Raw genomic sequence first — 17,117 nt, 5'->3', positions numbered from 1 at the left:
AAAGGACCAAAATGCCCTTTTCACAGATTTCCCCTATTCAAAATTATAGTTGGTTGTCATTATAGGTTAGAAATGTTTTTAAAACATATAAGTATGATATCGATACAATCTTAGCGACCTACTTTTATTTCTTTTAATATGTGTGATAAAACATATAAGTTTAATGCTATAAGTGACATAAATCTGAAAAATAAAAATAAATAAACAACAAATTTATAAAAGGCAAATAAGTTTCTTTTCCAATTTACCGATTTGGCCTTGTGTAAAAAATGAAAATGATCAGGGCATGACAACTTTGTACGAATTGTAGAAACTATAGAAATAGTGTCCTATTTTTCATTTTTTTTATCCAAAATAGCATTGTACATAACAATGCACTTTACCCTTAATAAAAGGACCAAAATGCCCTTTTTCTAGGATTCCCTTGTTAAAAATTATAGTCGGTTGTCATTATGGGTTAAAAATGTTTTAAAAACATATAAGTATTAAATCAATACAATTTTAGCAACCAACTTTTATTTCTTTTAATATTATTTTTAAAACATATAAGTAAGATGATATAAGTGACATAATTTTGAAAAAATAAAAATAAATAAACAACAAAATTAGAATAAGTGAAACAATAAAGCACAGTTCATGTACAAATCTACTATTAATTTTAGCAATTCCGCTAAAAAAAATTATCTATCTAAATTCTCTGCACCCCGTAAGCCTCTAAAATGAATGCACTTTTATTCCTGATAATATAGAACTGAAATAAATGCTATGGGGAAGCAACTTTTTTAAATCTGTGCTCCAAATGATGTTCAAAATCTTTTCGGGGATGTAAAACCTTTTCTTGACGGTTTTGCTCTCGATATATTTTGATAGTTTCTGGTCAAGAGAAGCCACTTTGAAGGTTTCATCTTCTTTAACAATACCGTTCATCAAAATTACCAAGAAGTTATTACTATGCACATGTAATAAATAAAAAAAAAACTTGTTTAATTTGTGAGAAACATAAGTTATCTGGAAGACACCTTGACTGTCACGAACATTGTCCATGAGAAAAATTAATCATTTTCCTTTATACAATGCTGCAATTTCATGGTGTATTAATATTGTCTTGAAATAATCAATATGATCATGAGTATAATCCATAACAACATTACCTTGGCATCTCCACTTTCAAAGTATTTAATTAAAAACGATGTGTATTTGAGCTTTGGTCAAAGTGCGTGAAAAAAAAGAGTCAGTGTTATTCAAATGATCAGAAAAAAAAAAATTACAACTTAAGCATGAAGAATAAAAAAGATTAAATAAATGTGTACCAAAATATCTTACAGAACAAAAAGTTAATCATAATAAAATTAGATTAAACAGTTTTGAACGACAATATAGATTTTACATTGTTCACAATAACTTTCATCACCACCAGTAAAATAATCACCTAAAACCAAAATCATGTTAGAACTTGATTAAATCTGGACTAAACACCATCCCGATTTCACTGATCTCAAATGGACCTTCTCATGCTGGTCCTTATTCTCATCTAAGAGTCATGTTATCTTATTTTATCTACTATTAAGTATATCAATTCTCATAGACATTTTATCAAACACCTAGGGTGCAGTATCAAAAACTCATAAACAACATAATTCAGAGCATATCAATTCTTAAAACAAAATGATCAAAAAAATAAAATGAAACAACACACTCACCACTTGTAGACATCTCGGTTTAGCAACTTCCAAATGTACCGGAAAAACCTCCAAGTCGATGGACAGTGAAAAAAGAGAAGAGCTTATTTTGGTTAAAACCAACACTCCAGAATCGAATAGTATACACATAGAGATTAATAATCTCAGTGATTTTGGAATTGATTTAGTGAGATTACCTTCACAATTTATGTCGATTCCTTGCTAATTAACTGAAAAATCTCGAATATTAAGGAGAAGATTTCTGGCATATTAAGTTTACTAAAATCATAAAATATCTCTTCAAAATGATATCTCGGTTGATTCTGATAATCAATATTCAAATTTGAAAGTGCAAAACTGACTTAGATTTCCTAATCATAGAAATGTATAATGGGAAAATCACTTACCAAAAGTGAACAACTTACAGAATGCAATCCGGTAATTCACTTTCATAAAATGAGCGGGAAAAATCGATTAGGGGAGACTAATAGACTGACACGTGGCAAAAATCTACTTATTTATTAGGATAGGGGATATATATATATATATATATATATATATATATATATATATATATATATATATATATATATATATATATATATATATATATATATATATACTAGCTGTTTACCTGCGCAATGCGGCGGGCGACAAATACTTTGTTTCGACCATTAGTTTTTTTCGGGACCAAAACAATATGAACCATAAATGTAACGAAAAAAAATTAAGGACGAAAACCAAGAATCTAAAAAACCACCGAGACCACAAAACCGCAATTCGTATCGTACTTCACAAGATATAATTATTTATTTATTTAATCTATGCATATTGTGCTTTTAATAAAAAGTTACATACAAATTTATTGAACATAAGTATTCAATTTATATTTATCCACATATGTTATGATATATATATATATATATATATATATATATATATATATATATATATATATATATATATATATATATATATATATATATATATATATATATATATATATATTATGTGTTCCTTAAAAACCATGTTTGTTAACAATTGATCTAAAATTCAAAACATTTATTTCATGCTTTCAAAAACTTGTTTCTTTTCTTCATGTGCTTTCATCTCAAAGTATCATTTTCTAACCAATAACAATATAGGTAAAATGATGTTGAGATTTAATCCCATGATAGAACCCATAAACAGAAAAGCATAGATCTAAAATGAGTTTTAAAAATGCATTACTTTAAAAAGAAAAAGTAAACTTACAGTTGTATATGATATTGTGTGATTGTCAATAACTTTAGGAAAAATGATTATCTAAGTAAAACTTTAACTTTCAAAGTTATGGGAATCACTATGAAAACACTTATGTTCCTCACTTCAATTAACATTAATGTATGACCAAAAATCTCATTTTCATACATTAATAGCATTTTACTTTAACTTTTTTTTCCATTAATTGATTCGTTTGATGAATAATGAAGCAAGTGAAGCAGATCTGGGAAAGGAGCTACCAATATTTCATTCACAATTGCCTTATACTCTTTACTAAAAATCCAACATCCCCAAGCTCACAATCCTACTAAGCCAATAAGTTCATGTAGATTCTTTCCATACTTTGCAACCCAAAAGAGTGTTGTTTTGTCCCAAAAGAGAATGTAAAGAGAAAAGTTGCTAGTTGGAGCTGCATGATAAACATGTCAACCATCATCATCTCTCTAGTCTGATCTCCATATCCGTAATAGTGTCCATCAATTTCGAAAATGAACCACCCACCTTATCATGATTATTCTGAAAGAACATAAAATTGTATTAATAATAATAAAAAATCAAAAACTTATAAGTTAAGTAGATTAACAGTAATATACCAAATTTATCGCATTGTATTTTCATTTTTTTAACATATGTCAAAATAAACAATCAATTAAAAAAAATGCCCAAATGCATTACCCGTTACTGTTAAAAAGGCCTAGCATAAATAATGTATAAATTATGGTTATAAAAAAATTGCTACATGTCAACCAAACATGATTCTACAACAACTTTTTTTGAAATCTTACATCTCTCGGTATTTCCACAAGCTCTTCAGGAGATTTTGCCAAATGACATTAGTTACTACTTTTTCTCAATGTTGTCCCCTGAATCATTAAAGGTTGTATATAAAAACACTTGACTATGTGAGTATCCATATTTATTAACATTTAAAAACTTAAAAAAAGAAAATAACATGATATTTATACCATAACGTTTCCTTTTACAATGCCTACATTTATATGGTTTTGTATCAGATAGAACACAACTTGCACCTGCCAATTATTATGAAAAATTAAAATTAAATAAAAAAGGAAAATTTATAAGCTAGAAGGGTGTAACATATAACAACCTGATGAAAGTTATTTTTCCTGCATTATGAGCACTCATTATTCTAAGAGCAAAAAATACAATTGCAACGTGTGTCAAACACCATTAATAGTAACTGCAATATATATATAGAACATCATTAATACCAACAATACGTCTAAGAATAAACCGTTCCAGAATAAAAAAATTGTGCAAGTAGCTCCAGAAAATACAACTATAAAACAAATTTTGGAAGTGTAGATTCACATCGAACCATTAGACTGGATACTTTACTTACATTTGTTCGTTTTGTGTTATTGAAAAGATGACATCTAGTCTTGAAAAGATGACCTCCAATCTCATTTCTCTGTTTATCTCTCATAAGCCTTGCTATCCCAAAACCAAAAATTGTGAACCATTAGAAAAATCATGTAGAAATAACTATAATAAAAGATGATAAAGAAGACTATTTTCTCCACTGAAACATTCATTGGAGATCAATAACTCAACACAATGATTGGATGCTACTTGGGTTTGCTGGTAACCTATAACAAACAGTAAACACAAACAAACACCAGGATGGTCGATTAAGAAAGAGAGAGAGAGAGAGAAAGAGAGAGAGAGAGAGAGAGAGAGAGAGAGAAGAGTAAACTCTCTTACTGGATTGAAGGGAACATCAGGTCATACAGTGAATTCTACAGCAACAACAAAAGCCAACTAAATCACAAGATTATGTCAAGAACAAAAAAAAATTAATTGAAAAAAAGGAGATGAAAGAAAGCCTTACCTGATAGAAATCATCATAAGAGACGATGTGGTACTGTTCCTTAATAGGCTCAAGTACTCTACAACCATGTCATAGGCGAAGACTTTGGTGGCAGAGAGGAATAGGAGCGATCGATATGGTGGTGGTGACGTTAGGAATTCTGAAATGGCGAAGGGTAGAGAAGGCTTTTTCAGGTGATTGAAGGCGACGGTAAGAGGGAAAGAAACCCTGATGGTGCTACCGATGCGGTGTTGTAGAGATAGTGGTGAATAATCGGCGAAAGTCTAGGTTGGAGAGAGGTGGCAGGGGAGTGATGGTGCTGACGATAAATTGTGGCTTAGGGTTTGAGATACAGTGCATCGTGGTGAACGACATTGTGGTTTGCAGTCACATAATGATATGCCAAAACCAGGCACCCGCCCTGCCTTCAACAAAGCATTAAAAGAAGAGGATAGAACCAGAGATGCAGTTGCCGGAAGCTGAGGCGATGTGAAGAGGGGGCAAATATTGAAATCAGGGCAAGCCAAGTTATTTAACATAAATTCGAGAATGAAGAGAGTGCTGGTGGTGGTTGCATTGACTGATGAGGGAGATGACAGGGTCGACAGCTTTCGTTTTTGAGAGAATAAAATGAGAGAGTTTGTGAAGGAGATGGGAGCCGAAATAGTTGGGATTCAAGATGGGCCAGAGTCAATTGATTTTAGCCGATATATCTGGATTCTAAAGGGATTAGGTACGACTTCATCAGGGATTAAGGGGCCAGCTCAAAAGCTCGTGTGAAATAAGAAACCTATGCATCGAGTCATTGTATTTTTTGCTTAAACATTTGGACGACTTAAATTATAATATTATAATATTATAGGTTTGTTGTATTTTAAACTTAAAAACTTGGACGTCTTAAAAAAATATTATTATTATATTCAATCTATTTATAGAAATAGTGAGATTTTTTTTATTATATATATATATATATATATATATATATATATATATATATATATATATATATATATATATATATATATATATATAACGACTTAAATATGAATATATGATCATGACAATTTTAAGAAGTTCGTATCGGATAATTTTTTAATTTTCCTATTGATTACAGAATCACGAATTTCCGTATACTATTCACAAGATATCGTTGATTATTTATAAAAATAATTCAAACGTCAAGTGTCTTTTCTATATTATTTATTTTAATTTTAATTAATTTATTCAATTTCATATATAGGAAAGAAGCCATGGAATATGCATATTAGGTATGAGAGAAGAGATAGGCAGGTAGCAACCACTAAAATATTGGAATAAAATAAATTCATTTGATGTATAATAGGATCCAGTTATTTATGAAAATAAAATCAAATACTCTGATTCTCAGAATAAATTTCATATTGGTGGATTGCATAATGAATTGAATGCATGTATTTATATTACCAAGCAGTTTTATTATTATTATTATTATTATTATTATTATTTATTTATTTATTTATTTATTTATTTATTTATTTATTTATTTTGAAAATGCTAATCTTTAGTTCATAATTCAAATTTCATCAGCTTTTGAGTTTTGAGCATCTTTTTTTAGACAAGGTTCTGAATTTAACTTATTTCATGTGCTAATAATGTAACACCCGAACTAATAACTCAAGCCTAATGTTATAAGCATGTCAAATAATTTTTTGAATAAAGTTAAAATCATGATGAATATTATCCATAAATCAAAATTAAGTTGAACAAAATATGCAAATTTCGGATTTTTATCTATACGCATGAATATTTACAATTTTCACACTAAAATGCTATACACTCTCACTTGAGGATGCGCTAGATGTGCTCATTAGCCCTGACAGATACACTGTAATGTCCGGAAAGATGCATGAGTCAGCAACAGGGAGAATGATGTTTAACAGGTTACTGACTAGATGGGATAAGTGTATTCCTAACTTCCTATTAAAATTAATGTTTTTATCTTGAGAATGATGTTTAACAGGTTACCAACTAGATGCAATTTGGTTAAGAGAAAGATTGATATGGAGTCGGTGATGTGCCCGTGTTGTAAATAGGAGCACGAGGATGACATTCATTTGTTTCTCAAATGCTCTTTGACGGTTTAACCTTGGCATAAGCCTGCGTGTTGGTTGGATGAAACTTTGCCTCATCACTTTGTTGATATGGATGATTTTTTTGAATGGATAGATGCTCAAGGTGTTGGCAATTATTGGCAATTATTGGCAATTATCGTAGAGTGATCATGGATATCATCTGCTTAACTTTAATTTGGGTGCTTTGGACGTATAGATTTGTTTTGGTGTTCGGGAACAAGAAGTATAGAAGATATATGTTGTTTGATTCCATTCATGAACTGATTTTTTTTCTTGTTCCTTTCCTAGCTTCTAGTTAGTTTTTAAACTTTCAGCCGTTCAAAAAAAGTGTCAAACGAGTCTCCCACAAACCTCTCATCAGCATAAAAAAAATGATGAATATATATGTAGAACAAAATTTAATGGTTAGAAAGTGTTCAATTAAACTTTTAATAATTGTTATAAACTTGTCCATTGAAACTTGTTCCTTGTTTCCTTTATACTAGTTTCTTGCTAGCTTCTTGATTATTTTTGAAACCGTTCAAAAAAAAAACCTCTTCTTAGTTTTAGTTTAGGTGAGATGAATTGTTACACTTAGATATAAAAATCTAACAACCAATGTAAAACTGGCCCACTTGGTAGAGGCTTTGTCTCTTATATTGGAGGTCTCGGGCAGTGGCGGAACCAGAAATTTTGACCAGGGGTAGCACAGATATTTTTCATGATAAAATATAAGAATTTATACCAAATTAAACACACTAAATTAACTGGTTATGAAGAGGCAAATATAGAGAGATGAAGTAAAAAGAAAAAAACATACTTTGTAAAATTTATCTTTAGGCCATTATGTCTAGACTTTCCTCCAAACCAGAGGATCAGAGCAAGTATCACCAGACCCTGTTTAAGAGCTTCACCCTTGCAGTTGAAACCTGTATGATGTTGAAGCATACTGCATAAACTTCATTAAAAGACTGCATAATAATATGCTATTTCTAAAACTAAATGAGGTTATTTGTACATGATGAGTAAATATATATCTTATCCTCCTGATCAAATCATCAGAGTTATATCTAGACATAAGCTTTCTACATCATTATATGTCAATTTCAATTGGTGGGCTAATGCTAAATTAGTGAACTTTACATACAAGCTCTCACAGGAATTTCATCGAACAGTTGGTGGGCTAATGCTAAATTAGTGAACTTTACATACAAGCTCAATAGTGTTACATCAAAATGATTAGATTGATAGGAAATTATGCTTCAGTGTAGTAGATTTGCTTAGAATAACATGTTTTGTTGTGGCTAATTAGGCAAATTAATAGAAACTTATGTTTCTGTGCAGTAAATTTAACAAAGGAACAAATATTTTGGGGCTAACTTATAACACCCAAAAATTTCAAACCAATTTAAACTTTTAAAACATGTCAAGTTCATCAAAGCATTACAACTTTGTTTTCAAAATATTATTTATCAGAGTATTCCCATAAACATAAACATAATATGAGGAACTGTACGATCATGCCTTCGCCTTGCCGCGATCCCCTGATGTACCTGAAACAATAAACTGAAACTGTAAGCCCGAAAGCTTAGTGAGTTACCCCCAAAATACCGATACACACTTAGTCCACATAACCATATCATCAATAACTTATAAGTGCCACTGAGCTAAACTCCACTCTACACTATCCATGTAGAGCAACTGCTATTCTCGAACTCCCATATACGCCGAATCCGATCACATAATAAACTAGGCCCACGCACGGCCTCCAGTCAACTTCATCATCATGATCAATACTTGGGGCCAGACCATATCGATTACTATTGCATGGCGACATATTCACTCATTCTCCGAATACAGATCTACTAACACATCCAGAGTCTTCAGCATGACTGGACCGCCTTACCAGGCCTTCAGCCTATCTGGACCACTCTTAGAACCTTCAGCATGTCTGGACCGCCCTCCTGGGCCTTCAGCCTGTTTGGACCGTTCCCCGAGCCTTCGGTTTGACTGGTACGCCTTCCGGCCTTCAGTCTATCCGGATCGCTCAAAACTGTCATACGCCATTCTGACCCATTCTTCCTGGGAATCTCTCCCATGCATACTGTTCTAGCCCTCTTGGGGTTCCGAACTCCAGCTCCATTCCATATACTCCATTCCCGGCCTAACCCTAGGCCTTACAACAATCAGTCACCTTTTCCGAAACCCTTGGTCTGTGCTCCGCCCCACTTGTCTACCACTTGCTCTCACCGATCCACACCCTCAGTAAGACACTGCTGAAATCCAAACAGCTAACCATTCTTGGATGCATGTTGTTTCACCGGAAAATTTTCCAATTCTCCCCCACTTAGTGTACCGACTACTAACCACGAATGCCCAAAACCGGCATCACTCGATCGCCCTTACTCCATATATTCCCTCTTATCCATGAACTGACTCCCTCGGGAGTGAGTAACCTTCACCGAATAACCCTTCCGCCATCGGACACCCGAACTCCAAGGAAGTTGAATCTCAGCCGAACACTTCTCACATCGCAGGTGCCATACCCAGCTAGGATATCATATATCCTACCTTCCGATCATCTATCCTCTTGGATGCTAACCAACAACTCCTAACTACTAAGATCCTCAATCATACCGCAGCGGCATCCGGCTCTGCCCTGACCTCCTCTGCTGTAAGCTGGAAAGCGCGTCCCTGAGCCCTTGGAGGCTCCGCTCCACCCTGATGTCCTGGAGACCAAAAGATAAATGTTGCAAATAATGCCTCAGCAACGAACCACTTCCCTTGGCGCTTTCATTCGTACATCACTAACGGTTGCTAAAACCACTGAATCCTGACGATGATGGATGACCCTTCTGTGGGACCCTATCCGCAGACTTCACACTTAATACCCCTTTTCCCTGAAGGTGCTCCAAACAAGTTTCCCGCTCTCGGGCTCTAGAATCATTCTATTCAGGGTTCGCACCCTAACTCGCTTACCCGCTCATACGTCCACAGCTGAACTGCAACAACTGAAGCAACCTCTGCCCTAACCTGGGCTTCGAACTACTTCCCAAGACCTAGTCTACAATTCCAAAAGTGCAATAGATCGAACAATAAACCCTTACCGACCGATATAAGAGATCTAAGGCAACCCGGACATCACAAAATACTTATGCCACATCGACCCACCTGTGCTCAACGACGCTGAAATATTATCGCCAATCCCTTCAACCAACTGACCCCGTGCAAGAATACAACATGATCCTGGGGTCACAAACATGCTCACTCCTTCGAGCTCGGAAAATTGAAAGGGCACAATCCTTGCCCTATAAAACGATAGTCCAATCCATCAATTAACCATTCCACTTCCAACTGCAAGACCCCATCTGAACATAATCATCACTCCTTTCCGGAGTTCCTGCGATCCATATTCAGGCCTCGAGCAAACCCCCGGGCCTCTAATCTAGAAACCCACGTGCTAACCTCTCCCGCTCAATCCGCGGAAATATAACGAGTACATATCATCTTCCCGATCCAAATAACTGCAGCCCTCTGCTCATCAGAATATGACCCAGAACTAGGAAGCTCGACCAGCTCCTCCCTTTGTTGTCGTTACAGCTGTTAAAGCTGCCACGGCAACCGTCTCGGCAATGGCTGCATAGCGCTCGTCGAAATACTCAACCATGACGGTCTTAAAAGACCCAATCATCCCCAGAATCTATCCCCGAACGATCTCGATCACCTACTCCCGGATGATCCCCTCCTGACACGATCTTCTAACAACACTGACCTATCCTGGCTGCCAGTTCTCGATCCTGATCCGGACCCGGCCTCAAAACGTCTCGAATAATCCATACCATAAACATGGGAACGGACTCCAACCCGACCCTGGGGGTTGTGACTTCCTTGATAAGCATATGGGTCCTGTGCATCCAGTAGTACGGGCCCATACTACCTTCCACACCTACCCATATTTGTCTCAAGTATCACCACAACACCCTACAATATACATATACATAGCGAGCGATAAATCCTCACTCCTAGAGGAATGCTAAATATCTCATAACTGGCCTCCCGGCCTCTCACTACCCACCCATCCACCAACTGCCACACGAACCTCCATTGGTGCCAATTAACTATTGCATGAATACAATCACATACCACATGACTTAAACAATCTTAGACTAAAAGATTTAAACCCACAACGGTTGGACTCAGACAAGAGCTGCGCAGCAGGACCAAATCCCTTACCCTAAGACCATTTAACCCATGTAGCATGTGACTTAGAGTATTCACCCAATAGTTAGTTCACACGCGAAAGAGTCACAAACAATCAATTGAGGTACTCTACATAAGATAAGGCATCAAAGATCAGGCAATTCTATCATACGATTCCTGAGGATCCCTATCTTATTACTAGCATGCTGTTCTAACATATCTCATAATCAAATAACTTGTATGGTATTTTGGGGTCTACTTACTGGCTTCGGCTGATCGTACACCATGCATCCTCCTTTACTTATTTTGAAAACCTTTTTGAAAAATCGTTTTGAAAATCCTTTCCTTGATTTGAGACTGGAGTTACACACATGTTCCTCCAATTCACTCAAACCAAGGCTCTGATACCAACTTGTAACACCCAAAAATTTCAAACCAATTTAAACTTTTAAAACATGTCAAGTTCATCAAAACATTACAACTTCGTTTTCAAAATATTATTTATCAGAGTATTCCCAGAAACATAAACATAATATGAGGAGCTGTACGATCATGCCTTCGCCTTGCCGCGATCCCCTGATGTACCTGAAACAATAAACTGAAACTGTAAGCCCGAAAGCTTAGTGAGTTACCCCCAAAATACCGATACACACTCAGTCCACATAACCATATCATGAATAACATATCATAACAAACTGAACAGAACATCACATAACGGGTCCACAGCCCTACAGACTGTAATACCCACGAGCCCGCAGTACGAGTCTCCCTTAGCCCGTAACTGGAATGCTCCCGAGCCCACAGTACGAGTCTCCCTTAGCCCGTAACTGGAATGCTCCCGTGCCCACCATACGAGTCTCCCTTAGCCCGTAACTGGATTGCTCCTAGGGTTTGTTGGCTACCGCACGAAGCAGTACAACCTCAACCCATCCCATATAACAAACACATATCATAACCACTGAGCATGCAATAATCACATCACATCACAGGTAGTCCTACAGGTCTACCTAACTGGCATAACCACTATCATGCAAAACTAACTCATACTCAACATCTAACACTGCTAGGATAACATATCCAATGGGCCGACCTTGGTGCCTTAGACCCCTTAGTATAGTGAGGATAACTCACCTTGCAACCGTCGTCTGAAACTAGAAAGCTCAACTCCCGGATCACCAACACGAACTCCACCACCTATAGTTACCATAAAACCCTTTTTCATAAATCTCCAAATTACCAGAATACCCTCAGAAGTCAACTGGTCAACCCTTGGTTCAAGTCAAAGTCCATAGTCAAAGTCAACAGTCCATGTTGACTCGACTCGTCGAGTGCAGTTCACCCACTCGTCGAGTCCTTCCTGAACTCGAGAAGTCGTGAAATCCTTGATTGGCTCGTCGAGTTCCCCTTTAACTCGTCGAGTTCATACGTGTCCAAGAATTGGGAAAAACCCTAGCCGACTCGCCGAGTCTTCGAACGACTCGCCGAGTTCAAGGCAATCTTCAACGGACTCGGCGAGTTGTTCCTCCAACTCGTCGATTTCAAGGCCATCTTCATACGACTCGCCGAGTCAACCTTGCGAGTCGCCGAGTTCCTTCAGCCCTTAAGCCATACAGACTCATTTAAGTCATGCAATGGCTCCAAATTACAGATCCAAGCTTCTAGAGCATGCTTTTCACATAAAGTTGCAAACTTTACGTGTATGCATGGCTAAAAAGTCTCTTAATGGCAATTCTAAGCTCTTAATGAGGTTTCATGCACAAGGAGGGTCTCAATCACCCCCAAACCCACAACTTTATGACTCTAGGACTTAGGAAGGGTCCATATCTGAAGTTACAACTTCAGATCTAGCCCATAGCTCCCCATATCAACTCAAAATCCATAAAACCCTAAAACTCATCTAAAAGAAAAGAGATCTAGAAGGAAAGGGGAGTAAAGATTGCAACTTGATACCTCCAGAAGATGTTAGCTGAGGTAAGTTCTGCTTCCCACACCTTCCTTGCTTCAACTCCTTTGCTCTTCAAGCTTTTCCCTCCTAGCCAACCTTCTTTCCAAGGCTTAAATCACACCAAGAAGAGTACCACACGAATTAGGGTTTCTCTGAGCTCTCAAAGACTGTAAAGAGGCCAAAGGAGGCTGAGGCTCCTTTAAATAGGGTGCAAAACCCCGGGATTTAGGGTTTCATCTGCCAGCTCCTACTCGTCGAGTCCCTTCATGGACTCGGCGAGTAGGTCACTAAATACGCGATCCCACCCCGCTGCTACTCGACGAGTAGGGCAACCAACTCGTCGAGTAGGACATAAAACCAAATAACCTTTTATTTAAATCCATACCTGAGAATCGGGGCGTTACAATTCTCCCCCACTTGAACTAGACTTCGCCCTCGAAGTCCCTCGGGATAAACAATGCCGGGTAATGCTCACGCATCTCCGCCTCCGGCTCCCATGTCCACTCGGATCCCCTCCGATGTTCCCACTACACCTTCACCAAAGGTATTTCCTTGTTCCGAAGGATCTTCTTCTTCCTTTCCAAAATGGCCACCGACCTCTCCACATAATTCAGGCGCTCATCGACCTAAATGTCGTCCAGTGATACCACTGCCTCCTGGTCCATGATACACTTCCGCAATTGCGAAACATGGAACGTGCTATGAATCCGGCTAAGCTCTTTCGGAAGCTCTAGCCTGTAAGCGACCTTACCAACCCTGGCAATGATCCCGAACGGCCCAATATATCGAGGACCCAATTTTCCCCTCTTCCTGAAGCGGATCACGCCTTTCCAGGGCGAGACCTTCAGGAGCACCATGTCACCGACCTGAAACTCTAACTCGGAGCGGCGCCGGTCGGCGTAACTCTTCTGCCGACTCTGAGCGGTCTGCAGCCGCTGCCTGATCTGCTGAATCTTCTCGGTAGTCTGCTAGACCACCTCCGTCCTACCCATCACCCTGTGACCAACCTCACCCCAACAAACCGGGGTGCGACCTCTCCGCCCGTACAACAGCTCGAAAGGCGGAGCGCCAATGCTGAATGATAGCTGTTGTTGTAGGAAACTTGGTCAATTGATCCACGATGACCCATATAGTATCAAACCCCTTCGCCGTCCTCGACAACTTGGTAACAAAATCCATCGTGATCTGTTCCCATTTCCACATGGGAATTCTCCAGGGGCTGCAGCTTGTCATGTGGCCTCTGATACTCAGCCTTGACCATCCTATAGGTCAAGTACCTCTCGACATACCAAGCGATTTCTTGCTTCATACATGGCCACCAACAACTCAACTCAGGTCTCTATACATCTTGGTGGCCCCCAGTTGAATAGAAAAATGAGACTTGTGAGCCTCCTCCATGACACTAATCCATCTTCCTTCGCCCAAGATTGGCGATAACCCTGATAACTTGCAACCTGGAACGAATCCCCAGATTGGAATACCTCCATATACATAACTCAAACCTACAACCATACTCGGAACTAAGGACCTTGTCCTTGCGTCACCCTCGAACCCTTCGGTTGGACACAACGGAGTGCAACCCACTCACACCTCCCTATCACGATCTCTAGGTCCTTGACCTCCGACTGTAATATCCTTATACAGTCCCCAACACCAGTCCAGACTACCTCCGAGTCTGTTATCCTGCTGTCTTCACCGTCCTCTGTCCCAATCTCCAATCTGGAACCACTCTCCTCCTCCTCTTCCAAGGAGACTGAAAACATGCCTGCACATCATCCAACATTGCCACAACCTCAACGGGCATCCAACCCGTATGTGCTTCCATATACCTGGTACAATCCCAGTACTTACCACCAAGCACTTTCGATCATCCATTTACTCCACTGCCTTCCTTTCAGAGGACCCACACTCCTTCCGGAGCTACATACCTTTCCTTTCCAGGAAGTCTACTCAACAACCCTTACCGCACTTATAAGTGCCACTGAGCTAAACTCCACTCTACACTATCCATGTAGAGCAACTGCTATTCTCGAACTCCCATATACGCCGAATCCGATCACATAATAAACTAGGCCAACGCACGGCCTCCAGTCAACTTCATCATCATGATCAATACTTGGGGCCAGACCATATCGATTACTATTGCATGGCGACATATTCACTCATTCTCCGCATACAGATCTACTAACACATCCAGAGTCTTCAGCATAACTGGACCGCCTTACCAGGCCTTCAGCCTATCTGGACCACTCTTAGAACCTTCAGCATGTCTGGACCGCCCTCCTGGGCCTTCAGCCTGTTTGGACCGTTCCCCGAGCCTTCGGTTTGACTGGTACGCCTTCCGGCCTCCAGTCTATCCGGATCGCTCAAAACTGTCATACGCCATTCTGACCCATTCTTCCTGGGAATCTCTCCCATGCATACTGTTCTAGCCCTCTTGGGGTTCCGAACTCCAGCTCCATTACATATACTCCATTCCCGGCCTAACCCTAGGCCTTACAACAATCAGTCACCTTTTCCGAAACCCTTGGTCTGTGCTCCGCCCCACTTGTCTACCACTTGCTCTCACCGATCCACACCCTCAGTAAGACACTGCTGAAATCCAAACAGCTAACCATTCTTGGATGCATGTTGTTTCACCGGAAAATTTTCCAATTCTCCCCCACTTAGTGTATTGACTACTAACCACCAATTCCCAAAACCGGCATCACTCGATCGCCCTTACTCCATATATTCCCTCTTATCCATGAACTGACTCCCTCGGGAGTGAGTAACCTTCACCGAATAACCCTTCCACCATCGGACACCTGAACTCCAAGAAAGTTGAATCTCAGCCGAACACTTCTCACATCGCAGGTGCCATACCCAGCAAGGATATCATATATCCTACCTTCCGATCATCTATCCTCTTGGATGCTAACCAACAACTCCTAACTACTAAGATCCTCAATCATACCGCAGCGGCATCCGAATCTGCCCTGACCTCCTCTGCTGTAAGCTGGAAAGCGCGTCCCTGAGCCCTCGGAGGCTCCGCTCCACCCTGATGTCCTGGAGACCAAAAGATAAATGTTGCAAATAATGCCTCAGCAACGAACCACTTCCATTGGCGCTTTCATTCGTACATCACTAACGGTTGCTAAAACCACTGAATCCTGACGATGATGGATGACCCTTCTGTGGGACCCTATCCGCAGACTTCACACTTAATACCCCTTTTCCCTGAAGGTGCTCCAAACAAGTTTCCCGCTCTCGGGCTCTAGAATCATTCTATTCAGGGTTCGCACCCTAACTCGCTTACCCGCTCATACGTCCACAGCTGAACTGCAACAACTGAAGCAACCTCTGCCCTAACCTGGGCTTCGAACTACTTCCCAAGACCTAGTCTACAATTCCAAAAGTGCAATAGATCGCACAATAAACCCTTACCAACCGATATAAGAGATCTAAGGCAACCCAGACATCACAAAATACTTATGCCACATCGACCCACCTGTGCTCAACGACGCTGAAATATTATCGCCAATCCCTTCAACCAACTGACCCCGTGCAAGAATACAACATGATCCTGGGGTCACAAACCTGCTCACTCCTTCGAGCTCGGAAAACTGAAAGGGCACAATCCTTGCCCTATAAAACGATAGTCCAATCCATCAATTAACCATTCCACTTCCAACTGCAAGACCCCATCTGAACATAATCATCACTCCTTTCCGGAGTTCCTGCGACCCATATTCAGGCCTCGAGCAAACCCCCGGGCCTCTAATCTAGAAACCCACGTGCTAACCTCTCCCGCTCAATCCGCGGAAATATAACGAGTACAGATCATCTTCCCGATCAAAATAACTGCAGCCCTCTGCTCATCAGAATATGACCCAGAACTAGGAAGCTCGACCGGCTCCTCCCTTTGTTGTCGTTACAGCTGTTAAAGCTGCCACGGCAACCGTCTCGGCAATGGCTGCATAGCGCTCGTCGAAATACTCAACCATGACGGTCTTAAAAGACCCAATCATCTCCGGAATCTGTCCCCGAACGATCTCGATCACCTACTCCCGGATGATCCCCTCTTGACACGATCTTCTAACCACACTGGCCTATCCTGGCTGCCAGTT

At 39.3% G+C, this 17,117-nt stretch overlaps 1 long non-coding RNA gene across 1 annotated transcript; it reads right to left on the bottom strand.

Moving 5' to 3' along the window:
* Nucleotides 1–3,250: 3,250 nt before the first annotated feature.
* LOC145123933 (uncharacterized) lies at nucleotides 3,251–4,137 on the bottom strand. Its single transcript, XR_013715414.1, has 2 exons — nucleotides 4,051–4,137; nucleotides 3,251–3,458 (listed from the first exon to the last, which is right to left on the bottom strand). It is a non-coding gene; the product is annotated as an uncharacterized LOC145123933 (long non-coding RNA).
* Nucleotides 4,138–17,117: the final 12,980 nt, after the last annotated feature.

This window comes from Lactuca virosa, chromosome 7 (genome assembly GCF_052849685.1).
Source record: "Lactuca virosa cultivar CGN04683 chromosome 7, Lactuca_virosa_CGN04683_v6, whole genome shotgun sequence".
In the NCBI taxonomy this organism is placed as follows: domain Eukaryota; kingdom Viridiplantae; phylum Streptophyta; class Magnoliopsida; order Asterales; family Asteraceae; genus Lactuca; species Lactuca virosa.
This window is presented reverse-complemented; position numbering and strand designations above follow the sequence as displayed.